Source organism: Balaenoptera borealis (assembly GCF_965194805.1).
Source record: "Balaenoptera borealis genome assembly, chromosome: 9".
NCBI lineage: Eukaryota > Metazoa > Chordata > Mammalia > Artiodactyla > Balaenopteridae > Balaenoptera > Balaenoptera borealis.
Window position 1 is genome coordinate 21,822,904 of NC_138873.1, and position 20,116 is coordinate 21,843,019.

The 20,116-nt window shown below is 35.9% G+C and overlaps 1 protein-coding gene, 1 long non-coding RNA gene and 1 pseudogene across 9 annotated transcripts in view; 1 reads left to right on the forward strand and 2 right to left on the reverse strand.

Moving 5' to 3' along the window:
• The window catches only part of LOC309634953, a 738,917-nt gene that overhangs the window by 305,580 nt on the left and 413,221 nt on the right, over positions 1 to 20,116 (reverse strand). The window lies entirely within an intron of this gene.
• The window catches only part of AIG1 (androgen induced 1), a 228,254-nt gene that overhangs the window by 194,895 nt on the left and 13,243 nt on the right, over positions 1 to 20,116 (reverse strand). The gene's annotated exons all lie outside the window — the stretch shown is intronic.
• On the forward strand, positions 3,967 to 4,408 carry LOC309634942 (10 kDa heat shock protein, mitochondrial pseudogene; annotated as a pseudogene). The gene has a single exon. The product of its transcript is annotated as a 10 kDa heat shock protein, mitochondrial pseudogene (transcript).

The window sequence follows — 20,116 nt, forward strand, 5'->3', positions numbered from 1 at the left end:
CAGACTGAAAGAGAAGGGATGGAAAAAGATATTCCATGCAAATGGAAATCAAAACAAAGCTGGAGTAGCAATACTCATATCAGATAAAATAGACTTTAAAATAAAGAATGTTACAAGAGACAAGGAAAGACACTACATAATGATCAAGGGATCAATCCAAGAAGAAGATATAATAATTATAAATATATATGCACCCAACATAGGAGCACCTCAATACATAATGCAACTGCTAAGAGCTATAAAAGAGGAAATCAACAGTAACACAGTAATAGTGGGGAACTTTAACACCTCACTTACACCAATGGACAGATCATCCAAAATGAAAATAAATAAGGAAACAGAAGCTTTAAATGACACAATAGCCCAGATAGATTTAATTGATATTTATAGGATATTCCACCCAAAAACATCAGATTACACTTTCTTCTCAAGTGTGCATGGAACATTCTCCAGGATAGATCACATCCTGGGTCACAAATCAAGCCTCAGTAAATTTAAGAAAATTGAAATCATATCAAGCATCTTTTCTGACCACAACGCTATGAGATTAGAAATGAATTACAGGGAAAAAAACGTAAAAAACACAAATACATGGAGGCTAAACAGTACGTTACTAAATAACCAAGAGATCAATAAAGAGATCAAAGAGGAAAACAAAAAATACCTAGAGACAAATGACAATGAAAACACGACGATCCAAAACCTATGGGATGCAGCAAAAGCAGTTCTAAGAGGGAAGTTTATAGGTATACAGCCTACCTGAAGAAACAAGAAAAATCTCGAATAAACAATCTAACCTTACACCTAAAGGAACTAGAGAAAGAAAAACAAACAAAACCCAAAGTTAGGAGAAGGAAAGAAATCATAAAGATCAGAGCAGAAATAAATGAAATAGAAACAAAGAAAACAATAGCAAAGATCAATAAAACTAAAAGCTGATTCTTTGAGAAGATAAACAAAATTGATAAAGCATTAGCCAGACTCATCAAGAAAAAGAGGGAGAGGACTCAAGTCAATAAAATTAGAAACGAAAAAGGAGAAGTTACAACAGACACCGCAGAAATACAAAGCATCCTAAGAGACTACCACAAGCAACTCTATGTCAATAAATTGGACAACCTGGAAGAAATGGACAAATTCTTAGAAAGGTATAACCTTCCAAGACTGAACCAGGAAGAAATAGAAAATATGAACAGACCAATCACAAATAATGAAATTGAAACTGTGATTAAAAATCTTCCAACAAACAAAAGTCCAGGACCAGATGGCTTCACAGGTGAATTCTATCAAACATTTAGAGAAGAGCTAACACCCATCCTTCTCAAACTCTTCCAAAAAATTGCGGAGGAAGGAACATTCCCTAACTCATTCAATGAGGCCACCATCACCCTGATACCAAAACCAGACAAAGATAATACAAAAAAAAAAAAATTACAGACCAATATCACTGATGAATATATATGCAAAAATCCTCAACAACATACTAGCAAACAGGATCCAGCAACACATTAAAAGGATCATACACCACGATCAAGTGGGATTTATCCCAGGGATGCAAGGATTCTTCAGTATACGTAAATCAATCAATGTGATAAACCATATTAACAAATTGAAGAATAAACACCATATGATCATCTCAATAGATGCAGAAAAAGCTTTTGACAAAATTCAACACCCATTTATGATAAAAACTCTCCAGAAAGTGGGCATAGAGGGAACCTACCTCAACATAATAAAGGCCATATATGACAAACCCACAGCAAACATCATTCTCAATGGTGAAAAACTGAAAGCATTTCCTCTAAGATCAGGAACAAGACAAGATGTCCACTCTCACCACTATTATTCAACATAGCTTTGGAAGTCCTAGCCACAGCAATCAGAGAAGAAAAAGAAATAAAAGGAATACAAATTGGAAAAGAAGAAGTAAAACTGTCACTCTTCACAGATGACATGATACTATACATTGAGAATCCTAAAGATGCCACCAGAAAACTACTAGAGCTAATCAATGAATTTGGTAAAGTTGCAGGATACAAAATTAATACACAAGAATCTCTTGCATTCCTATACACTAATGATGAAAAATCTGAAAAAGAAATTAAGGAAACACTCCCATTTACCATTGCAACAAGATGAATAAAATACCTGGGAATAAACCTGCCTAGGGAGACAAAAGACCTGTATGCAGAAAACTATAAGACACTGATGAAAGAAATTAAAGATGGTACCAACAGATGGAGAGATATACCATGTTCTTGGATTGGAAGAATCAATATTGTGAAAATGACTATACTATCGAAAGCAATCTCAGATTCAATGCAATTCCTATATAAATTACCAATGGCATTTTTTATGGAACTAGAACAAAAAATCTTAAAATTTGTGTGGAGACACAAAAGACCTCAAATAGCCAAAGCAGTCTTGAGGGAAAAAAACGGAGCTGGAGGAATCAGACTACCTGACTTCAGACTATGCTACAAAGCTACAGTAATCAAGACAATATGGTACTGGCACAAAAACAGAAACATAGATCAATGGAACAAGATAGAAAGCCCAAAGATAAATCCACACACCTATGGTCAACTAATCTATGACAAAGGAGGCAAGGATATTCAATGGAGAAAAGACAGTCTCTTCAATAAGTGGTGCTGGGAAAACTGGACAGCTGCATGTAAAAAAATGAAATTAGAACACTCCCTAACACCATACACAAAAATAAACTCAAAGTGGATTAGAGACCTAAATGTAAGACCGGACACTGTAAAACTCTTAGAGGAAAACATAGGAAGAACACTCTTTGACATAAATCACAGCAAGATCTTTTTTGATCCACCTCCTAGAGTAATGGAAATAAAAACAAAAATAAACAAATGGGACCTAATGAAACTTAAAAGCTTTTGCAAAGCAAAGGAAACTACAAACAAGACGAAAAGACAACCCTCAGAATGGGAGAAAATATTTGCAAACGAATCAACAGACAAAGGATTAATCTCCAAAATATATAAACAGCTCACGTAGCTCAATATTAAAAAAACAAACAACCCAATCCAAAAATGGGCAGAAGACCTAAATAGACATTTCTCCAAAGAAGACATACAGATGGCCAAGAAGCATATGAAAAACTACTCAACATCATTAATTATTAGAGAAATGCAAATCAAAACTACAATGAGGTATCACCTCACACCAGTTAGTATGGGCATCATCAGAAAATCTCCAAACAACAAATGCTGGAGAGGGTGTGGAGAAAAGGGAACCCTCTTGCACTGTTGGTGGGAATGTAAATTGATACAGCCACTATGGAGAACAATATGGAGGTTCCTTAAAAAACTAAAAATAGAATTACCATATGACCCAGCGATCCCACTACTGGGCATATACCCTGAGAAAACCATAATTCAAAAAGACACATGCACCCCAATGTTCATTGCAGCACTATTTACAATAGCCAGGTCATGGAAGCAACCTAAATGCCCATCGACAGACGAATGGATAAAGAAGATGTGGTACATATATACAATAGAATATTAGTCAGCCATAAAAATGAACAAAATTGGGTCATTTGTAGAGACGTGGATGGATCTAGAGACTGTCATACAGAGTGAAGTAAGTCAGAAAGAGAAAAACAAATATCGTATATTAACGCATATATGTGGAATCTAGAAAAATGGTACAGATGAACTGGTTTGCAGGGCAGAAATTGAGACACAGTTGTAGAGAACAAACGTATGGACACCAACGGGGGAAAGGGACGGGGGGTGGGGGTGGTGGTTGGATGAATTGGGCGATTGGGATTGACATGTATACACTGATGTGTATAAAATTGATGACTAATAAGAACCTGCTGTATAAAAACATAAATAAAATAAAATTCAAAAAAAATAATTGGATAAAGTCAATATCAAGATAAATTCAGCTCTCCTTTGTGGCGGCGGCGGCGGCCAGAGAGCGAGAGTACAAAGTGCGGCAACCCAAGTCATGGCAGGACAGGCATTTAGAAAGTTTCTTCCCCTCTTTGACTGAGTATTAGTTGAAAGAAGTGCACCCGAAGTTGTAACCAAAGGAGGCATTATGCTTCCAGAAAAATCGCAAGGAAAAGTATTGCAAGCAATGGTAGTAGCTGTTGGATCAGGCTCTAAAGGAAAGGGTGGAGAGATTCAACCAGTTAGTGTGAAAGTTGGAGATAAAGTTCTTCTCCCAGAATATGGAGGAACCAAAGTAGTTCTAGATGACAAGGATTATTTCTTATTTAGAGATGGTGACATTCTTGGAAAATATGTCGACTAAAATAAGTCACTATTGAAATGGCATCACGTGAAGCTGCCCGTTCCCCCAATGGCATCATGTGAAGCTGCCACTGAAGTTCTGAAATCTTTCATCCTGTAAATAATTTCCGTGTTTCTTTTATAATAAAGTAATGATATCCAAACTTAAAAAAAGATAAGTTCAACACCTATGTTAAGTACACAAAATAAATAAATAAATAAATAAAGTGGCAATCAGATGTATGGAGTTTTTGGTTTGTTTCTTTGTTTTACTTTGGTTTTGGCTTTGGTGAAAATATAAATGACGACTTTGGCATGTCTACATCTGTCTCTGCTCATAACTAACTTTTGTATTTTAAGTCAGATATCTGTTAACTAGAACAGAAAGTAAATATGTATGATGGTGATGAAAAATAATATCAAGCAGTATTATTTTATCTAGACAGTTTTACATGCAGGGTTCCGAATGTTAAAATGAATGCAATGATGAACAATTAATGTAATCTCCCACTGGGTATGTTCTGTGTGTGAGCTTTAAAAAATATTCAGAGACCTGCAATAATGACATTTCCATTTAACATCTCCTGGATGTTTTAAGCCATTCTTCTGACTGAAAATGTTTGCTCAGACATTAATTCAGGAGTCACAGTAGATGATTTCTATGGTGGTCTTGTCTGACAAGCCATTCTGGATTCTTTCTCCCTCATTTTCAGGACCCCACCCTTCATGTGTCCTCCAACAGATGCCAGCCCCTGCAGATCTCTCTGTTCCAGGCTCCATTCATGCCCTTGAGCATGGTCTTCCTCTCCCCAACACTTCCAACTTGCTCCTCTTTCCTCCAACCAACAATTCCCTAGAAATTAGACTAAGATGTTAGAATGCAAACAATGTGATTACAGAGTAATTCACACATGTTGGGTATTATTGATATGTACCACCCTCGTGGGCTACTTGTACTTTAGTTGATAGAATGTGCTCCCTGGGATTTTTGAGCATTGGGTTCAGATGCCTCTAGATGTGCCATCTCACTGCCATATTTTCTCACCTTATTCCACTAAAATAGAAACTTGAAGAATAAAAACCATCAACCTGACAGCTCATTTTTATAAATTTTACCTATGTCTGCTACTTAAAGCAGTTTGACATCAGTACAAGTAAAAGGAGTTATAAGAAAAATAAAAGCTTCTCAGATATGCATACAAAAATGGTACAAAATAAAATTCAAGCTTTTATACCAGCGAGCTTAAATTAATTATTTAAGGTAATAAACTTTAAGTATGACCATATTATTTTATTCTCCATTAGCATCTTATAAAATCTTTATGGGGGTATGTATATATCACTTGCCTTTTAAAACAAAGGTTAAAAAGATCAGAATATTAAGGGAGCCATTTTAAAATTAGGAACCTTTAACTAACACATTTTTATAATATTGAGTCCTGTTATTTCCTAAAGTAAATGAATGCTTTTTTATTTTTTGATTAAAGTTATGGCCAACTGTCAAGTTTCTTCTTTTTCTGCTTTCTTTATAAAAATAATTGATAGCATTTTCTATCCAAATCACACTGAGACAAAATACTGAATTCAAAAGAATTTTTTTTTTTTTTTTTTTTTTTTTTAGTTTTATTTATTTATGGCTGTGTTGGGTCTTCGCCTCTGTGCGAGGGCTTTCTCCAGTTGTGGCAAGTGGGGGCCACTCTTCATCACGGTGCGCGGGGCTCTCACCATCGCGGCCTCACTTATTGCGGAGCACAGGCTCCAGACGCGCAGGCTCAGTAACTGTGGCTCACGGGCCCAGTTGCTCCGCGGCATGTGGGATCTTCCCAGACCAGGGCTCGAACCCATGTCCCCTGCATTGGCAGGCAGACTCTCAACCACTGCGCCACCAGGGAAGCCCCAAAAGAATATTTTTAATGAAAACAAAACGCCAACCATCTCTGAGACCAAAGTAAACAACCTGGGTCAATGAATAGTACACATAGTTTTCTAAGCAAAAAGGGAAGACATCTTTATGGAAATCTTATGGTTCAGGGGCTCCACTTGGCAGCTGACATTGGAAGAATAGAAAGTCCTAGCATGAGCAGTGGCAAAAATTAAGCTAGTGTAGTCAACGAGTGGGTGACATCAGGACCCATGGGTTATATCTAAGCGTGCTGAAAGTTTCAACATTGCTGATCAAAGCTACAGGAAAGATAAATCCATTTTTAAATCAGTATGACACCACTGGCAAACAAACCAAATTGTACTTGAATGGAACTCAACTTTGGCTGAATTTTCTTAAAAAGCTGGCCACAGTTCTGCCCTTGACACACATGTTTCAGTTTGGCACTGGGCCTCCCAAACAACAAAGCAGGTGAAATTCCTCAAATATACGCATCTAATAAATCATTCTGTCAGTTAGACAGTAACATTTACATATCACCCTTCCAGTTCCTAACTGGCTAATCAGTTGCAAGACCAAATTACACAGTACTGAGGCAATAAGAAACACAGGCATGTAAACAATGTCACAATGGCTCATTGTACTGTCAGGTTTACCCTACTTAAACATGCCATTTCTATTTGCATAAAGAAAGCCTCCACAATGATACCATTTTTAGGAAGGCCCTAATCAAGCAAAACTAACCAACACGATATATTGTTTAGGAGTACACACTAACTTTTAAAAGTGGGAATGATAAACACAAAATTCAGGATGGCGGCTACCTCTAGGCAGGAGGCAGAAATATGGGATGGGAAAGGAACATGACGTGGAAAACAACAACAGCAAAATCAATTTTATAATTATGCTTAATAACTTTTGCATATATCTATTATACTATTTTATGTGTATAATTTTTTCCACGATTGACTTTTGAAAAGTCTCTATCTTTCCTGGAATATGGAGTCCTCTATGTAAGAGAGCATTGCAAGCCTGGATTATGCAGGGTACCTATTTTTATTGTTAGTTAGAAATCCCTTAGAAAGCTCTTTGATCTTTGCAATATTTCTGGCTGAAAAGCAAATAAAGTTTTCGACAGTAGTAGCAGCATATAAAAAGAGCTAATGATGCACTTTTAGTTCTTTGATATTTACACTTCTTTGAAAATTAGGACTTTATTTATTTATTTATTTATTTTTGGCCACACTGCATGGCATCTGAGATCTTAGTTCCCTGACCAGGGATCGAACCCACACACCCTGCAGTGGAAGCGTGGAGTCTTAACCACTGGACCGCCAGGAAGTCCCAAAATTAGGACTTTATTTATTTTTAATTTTATTTTATATTGGAATATAGTTGATTAACAAAGTTGTGTTAGTTTCGGGTGTACAGCACAGTGATTGATTCGGTTAAACATATACATGTATCTATTTGTTTTCAAATTATTTTCCCATTTAGGTTATTACAGAATATTGAGCAGAGTTCCCTGTGTTATACAGTAGGTCCTTGTCAGTTATCTAATATTTTAAATACAGCAGTGTGTACATGTCAATCCCAAACTCCCAATCTATCCCTCCCCTCACTCTCCCCTCCTGGTAACTATAAGTTTGTTCTCTAACTCTGTGAGTCTGTTTCTGTTTTGTAAATAAGTTCATTTGTATCATTTTTTTTAGATTCCACATATAAGCGATATCATACGATATTTGTCTTTGTCTGACTTACTTCACTTAGTAAGATAATCTCCAGGTCTATCCATGTTGCTGCAAATGGCATTATTTCATTCTTTTTAATGGCTGAGTAATATTCCATCGTATATATGTACCACAACTTCTTTATCCATTCATCTGTCAATGGACATTTAGGTTGCTTCCATATCTTGGCTATTGTAAACAGCACTGCAATGAACACTGGGGTCCATGTATCCTTTTGAACTATGTTTTTCTCTGAATATATGCCCAGGAGTGGGATTGCTGGATCATATGATAGCTCCACTTTTAGTTTTTTAATGAATCTCCATACTGTTCTCCACAGTGGCTCTACCAATTTACATTCCCACCAACAGCATAGTGGGAATATGTAGTGGGAATACATAGTGGCAATACCTTTTCTCCACACCCTCTCCAGCATTTATTGTTTGCAGATTTTTTTGGTGATGGCCATTCTGACTGCTGTGAGGTGATATCTCATTGCAGTTTTGATTTGCATTTCTCTAATAATTAGCAATGTTGAGCATATTTTCACGTGCCTCTTGGTCATCTGTATGTCTTCTTTGGAGAAATGTCTCTTTAGGTCTTCTGCCCATTTTTTGATTGGGTTGTTTGGTTTTTTGATATTGAGCCACATAAGCTGTTTGTAAATTTTGGAGACTAATCCCTTGTCGGTCACATCACTTGCGAATATTTTCCCCATTCTGTGGGCTGTCTTTTCATTCTGTTTATGGTGTCCTTTGCTGTGCAAAAGCTTTTGAGTTTAATTATATCTCATTTGTTTATTTTTGTTTTTATTTCCATTACTCTAGGAAACAGCTCAAAAAAGATATGGCTGCAATTTATGTCGAAGAGTGTTCTGCCTATGTTTTCCTCTACAAGTTTTAATGTATCCGGTCTTACATTTAAGTCTTTAATCCATTTTGAGTCTTTTTTGTGTGTATGGTGTTAAAGAATATTCTAATTCCTTTTTTTTTTATATGTAGCTATCCAGTTTTCCCAGCACTATTTCTTGAAGAGTCTGTCCTTCCTCCATCATATAGTCTTGCCTCCTTTGTTGTAGATTAATTTGACCATAGGTGTGTGGATTTATTTCTGGGCTTTCTATCCTGTTCTATTGATCTATATTTCTGGTTTTGTGCACCAGTATCATACTGTTTTGATGACTGTGGCTTTGTAGTATAGTCTGAAGTCAGGGAGCCTAATTCCTCCAGCTCTGTTTTGTTTTGTTTGTTTGTTTTTTTAGAGCAGTTTTAGGTTCACAGCAAAATTGAGGGAAAGGTACAGAGATTTCCTATATACCCCCTGCCCCTCCTCCACAAGATCCAACATTATCAACATCCCTCATCAGAGCAGTACATTTGTTACACCTGATGAACCAATATCGACACATTATAATCACCCGAAGTCCACAGTTTAACTTAGGGTTCACTCTTGGTGTGTAAATTCTATGGGTTTGGACAAATGTATAATGGCATGTATCCATTACTATGGTAATACATACAAAGTATTTTCACTGCCTTAAAAATCCTCTATGCTCTGCCTATTCATCCTCCCATCCCTCAACTCCTGGCAACCACTGATCTTTTCATTGTATCCATAGTTTTGCCTTTTTCCCAGTGTCCTATAGTTGTAATCCTACAGTATATAGCCTTTTCAGATTGATTTCTTTCACTTCGTAACACACATTTAAGATTCCTCCATGTCTTTTCATGGCTTGATAGCTCATTTCTTCTTAGTGCTAAATAATATTCCATTGTCTGGATGCACCACAGTTTATTTATTCATTCACCTACCAAAAAAACATCTTGGTTGCTTCCAAGTTTTCGCAATTACAAATAAAGTCACGATAAACAACCATGTGCAAGTTCATTTGTGAACATAAGTTTTCAACTATTCTGGATAAGTTCCAAGGAGCACAAATGCTGGATCATATGGCAAGAGTATATTTAGTTTTGTAAGAAATAGCCAGACTCTCTTCCAAAGTGGCTGTACCTTTTCCAGCAATGAATGAGAGTTCCTGTTGCTTCACATTCTTGTCAACATTTGGTGTCATCAGTGTTCTGGATTTTGGCCATTGTAATAGGTGTGTAGTGGTATCTCGTTTTAATTTTTATTTCACTGATGACATATGATGTGGAGTGTCTTTTCATATGCTTATTTTCCATCCATATAGCTTCTTTGGTGAGGTGTCTGTTAAGGTTTTTGGCCCATTTTTTAATTGGGTTGTTTTTTATTGTTGAGGTTTAAGAGTTCTTTGTATACTTTGGACAGCAGATCTTTAAGATATGTCTTTTGAAAATACTTTTTCCAATCTGTCTTCTTCTTTTCTGTTGCAGAGCAGACATTTTTAATTTTAATAAAGTCCATCTTATCAATTATTTCTTTCATGGATCATGCCTTTACTGTTGTATCTAAAAAGTCATCGCCATACCCAAGGTTATCTAGGTTTTCTCCTATACTATCTTCTAGGAGTTTTATAGTCTGGCTTTTTACATTTAGGCCTGTGATCCATTTTGAGTTAATTTTTGTGTAGAGTGTAACGTCTATGTCTGGATTCATTTTTTGCATGTAGACCTCCAGTTGTTCCAGCAAAGACTATCTATCTTTACTCCATTGTATTGCCTTTGCTCCTTGGTCAAAGATTAGTCTGTGTTTATTTGGGTCTATTTCTGGGCTCTATTTTGTTCCACTGATCTGTCCATCTGTTCTTTCACCAATGCCACACTGCCTTAATTACTATAGCTTTATAGCAAGTCTTGAAGTCAGGTAGAGTCAGCCCCCCAAATTTGTTCTTCTTCAATCTTCTGTTGGCTTTCTGGGTCTTTTGCCAGAATCAGTGTTTTAATATCCACAAACTAACTTTCTGGGAATTTTGATTGGGACTGCATTAAATCAAGTTGGGAGAAACAGACGTGTTGAGTCTTCCTATCCATGAACATAGAATCTCTCCCCATTTATTTAGTTCTTCTTTGGTTTCATCATCAGAATTTTGTAGTTTTTCTCATATAGATCCTACACAGATTATTTTAGATTTATACCTAAGTATTCCATTTTGGGGCATCTTAATGTAAATGGTATTTTTTTTTAAATTTCAAATTCCATTTGTTTACTGCTAGTATACAGGAAAGTGAGTGTATCCTGTAACCTTGCTATAATCACTTATTAGTTCCAGGAGGTTTTTTTGGTCAATCTTTTTCAGATTTTCTACATAATATTTACCACTTTTTAGTCAAAAACAATGTGGCCATCTTTGGTCAAATCAAAAAATGATTTATGGTTATTTCTCTAAACACTAGGTAAAAACTGGTTTTTTCAGCTTTATCAAGGTATAATTGACAAATAAAATTGTATATATTTAAGATTTATAATTTGATATTTTGATATATGTATACATTGTGAAATGATTACCACAATCAAGCTAATTAACACATCCATCACTTCACATAGTTATCATTTTCTTTCCCTCCCTCTTTTTCTTCCTTCCTTCCTCCCTTCCTTTCTCTTTCTTTCAAGATGTCTAAGATCTACCCTCTTAGCAAATTTCAAGTGTATAATATAGTACTGCTCCAGAAGTTATTCATCTTGCATAACTGAAATTTTGCATCCTTTGATAAACATCTCCGTTTTCCCCTTCTCCCAGTTCCTGGCAAGCACCATTCTAGTCTCTGCTTCTATGAGTTTGGCCAGTTTAGATTTCCCATATTAGTGAGATCATGAAGTATTTGTCTTTCTGTGTCTGGCTTTTTTCACTTGGCATAGTGTTCTCCAGGTTCATCCCAGTTGTTGCAAATGGTAGTATTTCCTTCTTTTCTTAAGGCTGAAAAATATCCCATTGTTTCTTTCTATCTATTTATCTATCTGTCTATTTCATTTTCTTTATTTGCTCATCCACTGACAGACATTTAGGTTGTTTTCGTATCTTGGCAACTGTGAATGATGCTGCAGTGAACATGGGAATGCAGATATCTCTTCAAGATAGTGAATTCGTTTCCTTTGGATATATATCCAGAAGTGGGATTGCTGGATCATATGGTAGTTCTATTTTTAATTTTTCTAGGAGCCTCCATACTGCTTTCTATAATGACTATACGAATTTACATTCCCACCAACAGTGTACAAGCATTCCCTTTTCTCCACATCCTTGCCAATACTTGTCATCTCTTGTCTTTTTAACAAGATCCATCCTAACAGGTGTGAGGTGATATTTCATTGTGCTTTTGATTTGCATTTCCCTGATGACTAGTGATGTTTTGCACATTTTCATATAGCTGTAGGCCATTTGTATGTCTTCTTTTGAGACATGTCTATTCAGGTCCTCTATCCATTATTTATTTTTTTAATTATTTATACAATTTTTAAAGACTTCTTTCCATTCACAGTTATTACAAAATATTTGCTACTTCCCTAAACACTAGGTAAAAGCTGAATTTTTAAAAATCAAAAACCCTTTGCTAAAAAATCTTCAAGACATAAAACTGGTTAAAAGATTTTTGGGTGCATTATGTGTGTGCTTTGACTGGTATGAAGGTTATTCCCTGATTTACAGCAATTTCTCTAACAAAGGGATATTAGTTGATCATTTTCATCATATTATTAATATAGTAGCTGCCCAGTTAGGTTAAAAATTTCAAGAGCTAGATACTGATGCTTAATTGTTTACATTTTTAAGCCTATTTTGAATAAATGAGATCCCAGTGGGAAAAGTACACAGAAGATGCAAATTAAAAATTCAGTTAATTCAGAGGAACAATGCAACCCAGATTTGTACAACACCGCTGTCCGGGATGATGGTGATATTTATTGAAATAGAGAACAATGAGGTAAAAACAAGTTTGGAAGGTGAAACCAGTAATTGTTTTTGAACATAAGTTTGAAATGCATATTAATCCTCTAAGCAGAGACAAAAAGCAGGCAGTTGGATATAAGAATAAGGAGCTCAGGAGAGATTGGGGCTCAAGATATAAATTTGGAGGATCATCATCACATAGAATATATTTAAAGTCATGATGCTAAATGAGTTCCTCAAGGGAGTGAGTGTGGACTATACAGGGAAGAGGATCTAGGACTGATTTCTGGGGCATTCGAAATTGAAAGGTTAAGAAGAGGAAGAGAATTACAAAAGGAAGACTAAGAAGAAACAGCCAGAAAGGTAGCTGGAAAGTCAGGAGAGTGTATTTTCCCAGAAGCCAAGTTTTAAGAAAGTGTCTCAAGAAAGAGAAGGTGACTGACTGGATCAAATGTTCCTGAGAGTTTAAGTTAACTGAGGACTCAGAATTGGCCATTATATTTGTCATTGTGGTGGTCATTGGTAACCTTAATCAGAATGGAGTGGGTTTAAGAGATAATGGGGGAAGAGGAAGTGGAAACTGGAAGTGTAGACAGCTCTTTCAAAGAGTTTTGCTGGAAACAGAACAAGAGACATAGGGTGGCACTAAAAGATTCAAGACCAAGATAAATTTTATTTTATTTTGTTTATGATAAAAGATAGTAAAGTATGTTTGCAGATTAATGGAAATGAAGCAGCTGAAGTGGGAAACTGTATAATACAGGAAGGAGAGGAAATAATCTCAGTAATGGAACACTCAAGTAGGCAAGAAGTTTTGGAGTCCAGTGCACACATGGAAGAGTTGTCCTTAGAAGTACGGGCAGTTCATCCATCCTAACAGAGGGAACATGGAGTACAGGCTCAGATGAAGGTAGATTGGCAGATTTGACGGTGGGAGGATGAAGAAGTTTCTTCTGATTGTTTTTGTTTTCTAATTGAAACAAACAGCACGTTCACCATGCTCTTTGGCCAGTATAAAGATTGTTCTCTGTGTGAGAGGATCAGGGAAGGGATGCCCAAGATTTAAGGATAGAGGAAAACGGATGAAAAAGGTGCTGTGAAAATAGGAGATTCAAATGATTAGGGAAATGTAGTGCATTGTTGGGCAGTACTGAGGGCCCACATGATATCTGTGGCCATAAATATGAAGGAGGACCAAACAGCATGCTTCCATGATTTTCTTTAATCATGCTCAGCTGCTCAGGTGCAAGAATGAGTAGGTAGTAGCTGGATTTAATCAGAATTAAAGGTTCTCTAGGCCAATAAGACTGAAAGCAGAAAAGGACATGGTAGTTGATGGTGTGCAAGGGTGTGAAAATGTTGGACCATGGAATCTATGCGTAAAAAATGAGGAAATGAGGGGGGACATAAGGACTGGGAAAGAGGCTACAGCAGAATATCTCTGAGAAATTCTCCCTCTACAAAATAACAGAGCAATCCCCATTTCAGCAAAAAGCAAGGGAGGTTACATCTGACAGGCATTCTTCTAGAAAAAAAACATCTCACTTTTCCTTTATAATTTCGATCCTCTGGTATAGTGCTGCTCCCTTTCTATTTATGCCTAAAGTCATTAGTAGCAATTTTTAAAATATCAAATTAGGTCACATCATAATGGTTCTCTGTGACAAACAGAAATTGGCTCAGATTATGTTTATTACAGTCAAGTTATGAGTTTAACTTCTGTTAACATATGGAGAAATTTTAGATATTAGAAGGAAAAGTTCATTTAAAATGATAATGCTAGGTTGTCCTTCAGTAAAAATGTAAAGTAGGAATAAAGCAATTGTAATTGTATTACTGTATCTATGATATACTCCTATTAATTTCTAACTTAAATTTGGTAGAGACCCATGTCTAGATTGAAGGATATTCCTTTTTTTAAAATTATTTTTTTGAAGACAGAGAAGTTATCAAGAAAACTTCTAATCAAGTAATATCATATAGTATTTATTGACCATCATATAGTATTTATAGCACTGTGGTGGTATACACATAAGTGAAATCTTAGTCCAAGGAAATTCATATCGTGAGATTTCAAGATTAAGTCTTATTTACAGTGACAACACAAGGTTCTTCTTTTTTTAAATTCTATGCTATTTGAAATCATATTTTAAGAGCAAAGAGAGGAGCAGTCTAGACAGGTGAGATCTCTTATTTTAGACTGGCCTAAATAAGACTGTAATTTGCCTTTGAAACTGACCAATAATAAAAGCATTCTAACAGTTTAGAAAGGTGATTTAGCCAGTTTTGGTATATCAATTCATGTAAACTGCAACAGAAGCAGCAAAACCAACACTGTTCAGATTAGTACTTTCAGGTGCTAATTACAAATAATTCTCTTGTACTCACTAAAGTAGTCTCTCTGCTAGGAAACATTTGTTCAGATTAGTTCTGTGTAACTTTAATCAAGAAAACAACATTAGAAAAATATATAATTCGGACCTCACTAACTCAGCTAGATGTCTGGCCAATAGTCTCCCTTAGTGACATTTTAGTTTTTAACTATTCCACTGGTCCTTGCAACCTGAAAAAACCTAACAGATTCTTTAGACTTTACCTTATAATTCATCATTTTCATAGACAACACAAGTTTTATACTATGCCTACTTCATTCTTGAATTTTACATTTTAATTCCTCTCAGTTTGTTCAATAAAAAGGCAGTAATAAATAGAATTTTTTTAAAAAAGAAGAGGTAAATAGGGGTGGGATTCTATGAAAACTGGCATAACTGATAATGAATGTCAATTACCTGAACTCAAAAAGATAACTTCGTTGAATACAAAATTTTAAATCACATCATTTTCTCCTCAAAATTCTGTGGGTGTTGCTCTGTTACTTTAATTTGGAGTCTAAATGATAGATACTAAATTTAGATGACTCAGAGTACTGTAACATTTGCTCCCTAGCAGGTAATTTGTTAAAGTGCTCTATGTTTATGTCTTATTTTGTTTTTCATGCATGGAGACTTATATGATAGTTAATAATTATTTTAAATCACAAACTTTGCCAGGATGAGTCCAGATGTGTGTCATTTCTTATTTATTTTGCCTGAGAGATAATGAACCTTTTCAATTCATATACCCAGAACTTTCTTCCTCCCAGCACTGGGAATTTTTTTCAATTTTGTTTTGATTATTATTTCTGTTCTAACTGCTGTGGTTTATCTTTCAGAAATAATCAATAATTGTTATTGAATTTCCATTCTCTTTACATTATGGCTTCATTTTCATTATTTTAGTTCCTTTTCCTTTTTCTTTTGAATTCTGGGAGAATTTTTTTAGCTTGTTCTCCATCAAACTGATCTGATTTTCCACAGTATCGATTTTAGTTTTTACTGGTCCCATTGTGGATTTTAGAGTCTCGCAATTAATGTTCTCTCACCCACCTTCCTTTTCATCTCATCCTGTTGCTTTTTCATTTTTCTATTCTCAACTTGCAACATTGTACTCTGTTTCTTGGAGGCCATTCATTCTAATGAATCTGAGAATTCTGAATAGTTTTCTAAAATTTTTTGGTTTCCTAGTGTAAATAATCTTTATTACCATGCTCTTCTTGTGAGTTTCTAAGATGATATTACATTTCCTTTGTTATTCAAATATTTTCAAGGGTTGCATATAGTTGGGTTTTATTCTATTTATCAGCTCATAACAAAAAAAGATTTATCTAAGACTAGTATTTTCCAACAGATAGGATATGTAGATTGATCTGGGGGTCACTCTTTTACTTCAGTGCTGCTCTAGTCCCAAAACTATGGATGAATAATAATTTATATGTACAATTTTAGCTCAATTTAGTAGTATTTTGTAAGCTTTCCAGGTAATGAGCATTTGCCCTGTTGAGAAGGCATTTTGCCCCACTCATAGGTTGGTTCTCTATCACTCTGAAGTAATGGAGTACATGAAAAAGAAACTATAAATCTCAGAGTACACTACTGCTTATTAGTAGAAACCTACAATGCTCTGTTCGTGTATATTACATTTCTTAGGACGTAATGCACTTCTGTTAGACCTTTTCCTACTTCCCTCTTGCCTAGTTGTTTCTGGGTTTTACAGACACCAATTAGGCAACACTTTGGCTGCCTCCCAGATGTACGCCCCTGGAATAAAGAAGTCTTTCCAGGCACTTTATCCCTGAATCAGAAACAAGAAAAGAGCTTCAGTACTATCATCTCAGATTTTAGACCAGCAGATATGGAGGGCCATCAGTTACATATCTGGAAACAATTTCGCTAGCCCTGGCTTTCATGGGACTATCCTCTCAGATTCTGAAACCAGGTTGACTGTAAATTCTAAATTTTTTACATTATTGTGAATTTCATCCTTTCTATTTTGTTTTAAAGATTTTTTGATGTGGACCACTTTTAAAGTCTTTATTGAATTTGTTACAATATTGCTTCTGTTTTATGTTTTGGTTTTTTGGCCCTGAGGCATGTGGGATCTTAGCTCCCGGACCAGGGATTGAACCTGCACCCCCTGCATTGGAAGGTGAAGTCTCAACCACTGGACCACCAGGGAAGTCCCTCATCCTTTCTATGTATACACATATTTCTATCATCCTCACTTTTCAGATGAAGAAACTAGGTCACAGAGCAGATAAGTGGCTTGTCTAAGGAAGCAGTCAGAGGCAGGACTAGGCTGCCAACCCAGGAGATTTTACTCCAGAGCCTGTGCACTTAATCATTGAACTCTCTATCCTTTCTGAACACTATACTTAGTTAAAAAATTAGTTTCATCCTATAATGACCACAGTCCTCTCAAATCATGGTTCTTGTCTCTGTTGACAGGTGTATATGTAACAATTAGAAAAATAGTAGATAACATTTATTTACTACTTGATATGTGCCAGGCATTGGGTTATACAATTAATATACATTATCACATTTAATCCTCACAACTCTATGTGATAGATACTATCATTATTCCCATTTAACAAATTAAAAACAACAGCAATAATAACATTAGGCCTTAGAGATGGTAATAAATTTACCCAGAATCAGATCTGGTAGATGGAAAGGCTCGGATTCAAATTCGATCTGACTTCTAAACCCAACTGCTCACCTTTTATGCTATAAAGCCTCTATTTAACAGGTATAATATGTTGCATATAATTCTACAATAAATTGATAGTATATTTTGCTAAAAATCTCATATGTTAAGAATTATCATTTTATATATTCAACTATAAATTAATACCTTCTGAAACAAAAATTTTCCTTCATCATATACAAATGGTTGCAAATTGGCCAGAGATTTCTGAATGTGCTTGTGGTAGGGGATTTAAATTCAATAAATTTTCCTATATTCATTTTGGTAGATCTCTGTGCACTGCATGAAGGGGCTTTCTTACCCTCTGACTTCCTGTAGGGTTTAACCAAGGAGGAGTACTGGCAGGAAATCAGACAGAGGAAGGGGCAGGAAATCAGGGGTATTTGTTTTGTTCCCTCAATCCCTGAGGGTCCTTGCATGCCAGATGAGCACCGAAGGTCACTGCTCGGGCCTCACAGTGGTAACTTGCCCCTGTTACTAGCCCACAAGTTTTGTGCTATATCTTGTGACTTCTCTACACCCTGTCCACCCTTGTAAATCATCCCTTCACTAAATTCACTCAAATTACCGAAATTAAGTGTGCCATCTCTCTTCTCTGCAAAGACCTGGGCTGATACAGAAATGATCTGTTCTGGCATAGAACAAATGCCTTAATATTTTAGAAGAGGATATTTTCCCATACTATATGCATTCTTAATGTTCATATGTCTTTTTAGAAATAGCAAAGATGTGTAAGTGTAATTACAAAGAAAAGGATGGGTAATGTTACAGCAAACACACTTTCCTTGGACTCCTAATGTTGACTTTTCAAATTGGATCTAATAAATCATTCATGACTCAGTTAACATACAATTTTAATGCAAGATGAGTAGAATGAACAAGCAAACCCACGATTACTGCGCATAGAAAACTATTTTGCTCACTTCAGCCATGTCAATTCCATCCTAACTGGGATGTTTTAGGCACTTAAAGATTTATGTTTGCCTCAAGTATTTATGAGCCCAAACTAAATGTGCCTAATACCACTGGGTTTTATAAACAGGCAAAGATAGCTAGTCACTTATATTTATGACATATGTGGTGAAATATTTACACAGCATCTCCTGGACAGGAAACTGTGTGGTTGAAGCACCTCAAGTGATCACTAGCATTATTTTTCTATTCATAGAAAAATGTATTAGCAGGAATACAGAGAAATAAGCACTCTAAATATTGGAGAGAATGTAAATTTACTGACTTAAAGTTTAAGATACTCTTTTAAAGACTTTGTATAGCAATTCTGCCTCTAATAATTTATCCTAAGAAAATAATCACAGATGTGTGTAAAAATTTATTTATCCATTTGTTCACTAAGACAATCAATATAAACACCCATATAAAAAGGAATATGCAGTCATTAAAAATGATGTTATGGAAGAATGTATAATGGCATGGAAAAATATTTACAAAATATTCTAGGTGGAAAAAACAGGTATTAAAATGATATGTAAGCTACTTCCAGTGCCAGCCATGATGGAGAAAGCTGACCGCAGCCTATCATTTCCACTGATCACAACTAAAACTCACAACAGAATACAAAAAACCACCACCTAAGGACTTTGAAAAGTACACATACCAGGTGTATTGGGAATTAAAGTGAAAACTTGAATTAAGGATCCATAATGGGTGAGATTCATGAATTTTTATTTTCCTTTTTTCCCTAGAATTGACTTGAGGGCAAGCTGAATTCTGGAACTGTGCAGCAAGTACAGACAGCAAAAACTCCAGGAGAAACACCTTCTTCTCGGCCAGAGGTCTGGGAAAAAGACTCCTGTGTGCTGGAGATTTTGAGGGAGATCCCTTTTTTTTCACCTTTCATTTCTCTCCCAGCCGTGCTCTGAGGCCAGGCCCAGTCACAGAGTTGCACAGGCAACAGCACATGTATCTTAAACCCCAAGAAAAACCAGAGGAACTGGGAAAAGGCCTTCTTACAGAGGATTTTTTCTCTTGCTGCTTCTCTGTGAAGGACGCTCCAATTATGTAGGACTGCATGGCAGCATAGGAGGCTCAGATTCTGAGAGGACTCCATCTTTCTGGCCAGAGAAACCAAGAAAAAGAGTGTCTGAGGGCTGGAGAGTATGGGAGAAATCATGGAGAGAAGAGAGCTGAAAAGAAGCAACTCCTAAGTCTATGTTATGAACTGACATAAGTCTTGGACGTGCCCAGAACAAACCTAAAGAAGCATAGCAGAGGCATCAAGACCTGAACTACCATAGAAAACATTACCGTAGTTCTAGACTAACCCTTGAGTGGTGTAAGCTCCAGTAAGATCCAAAAAGCTTTGCAAAATCTTTGAAAATTCAGCTGA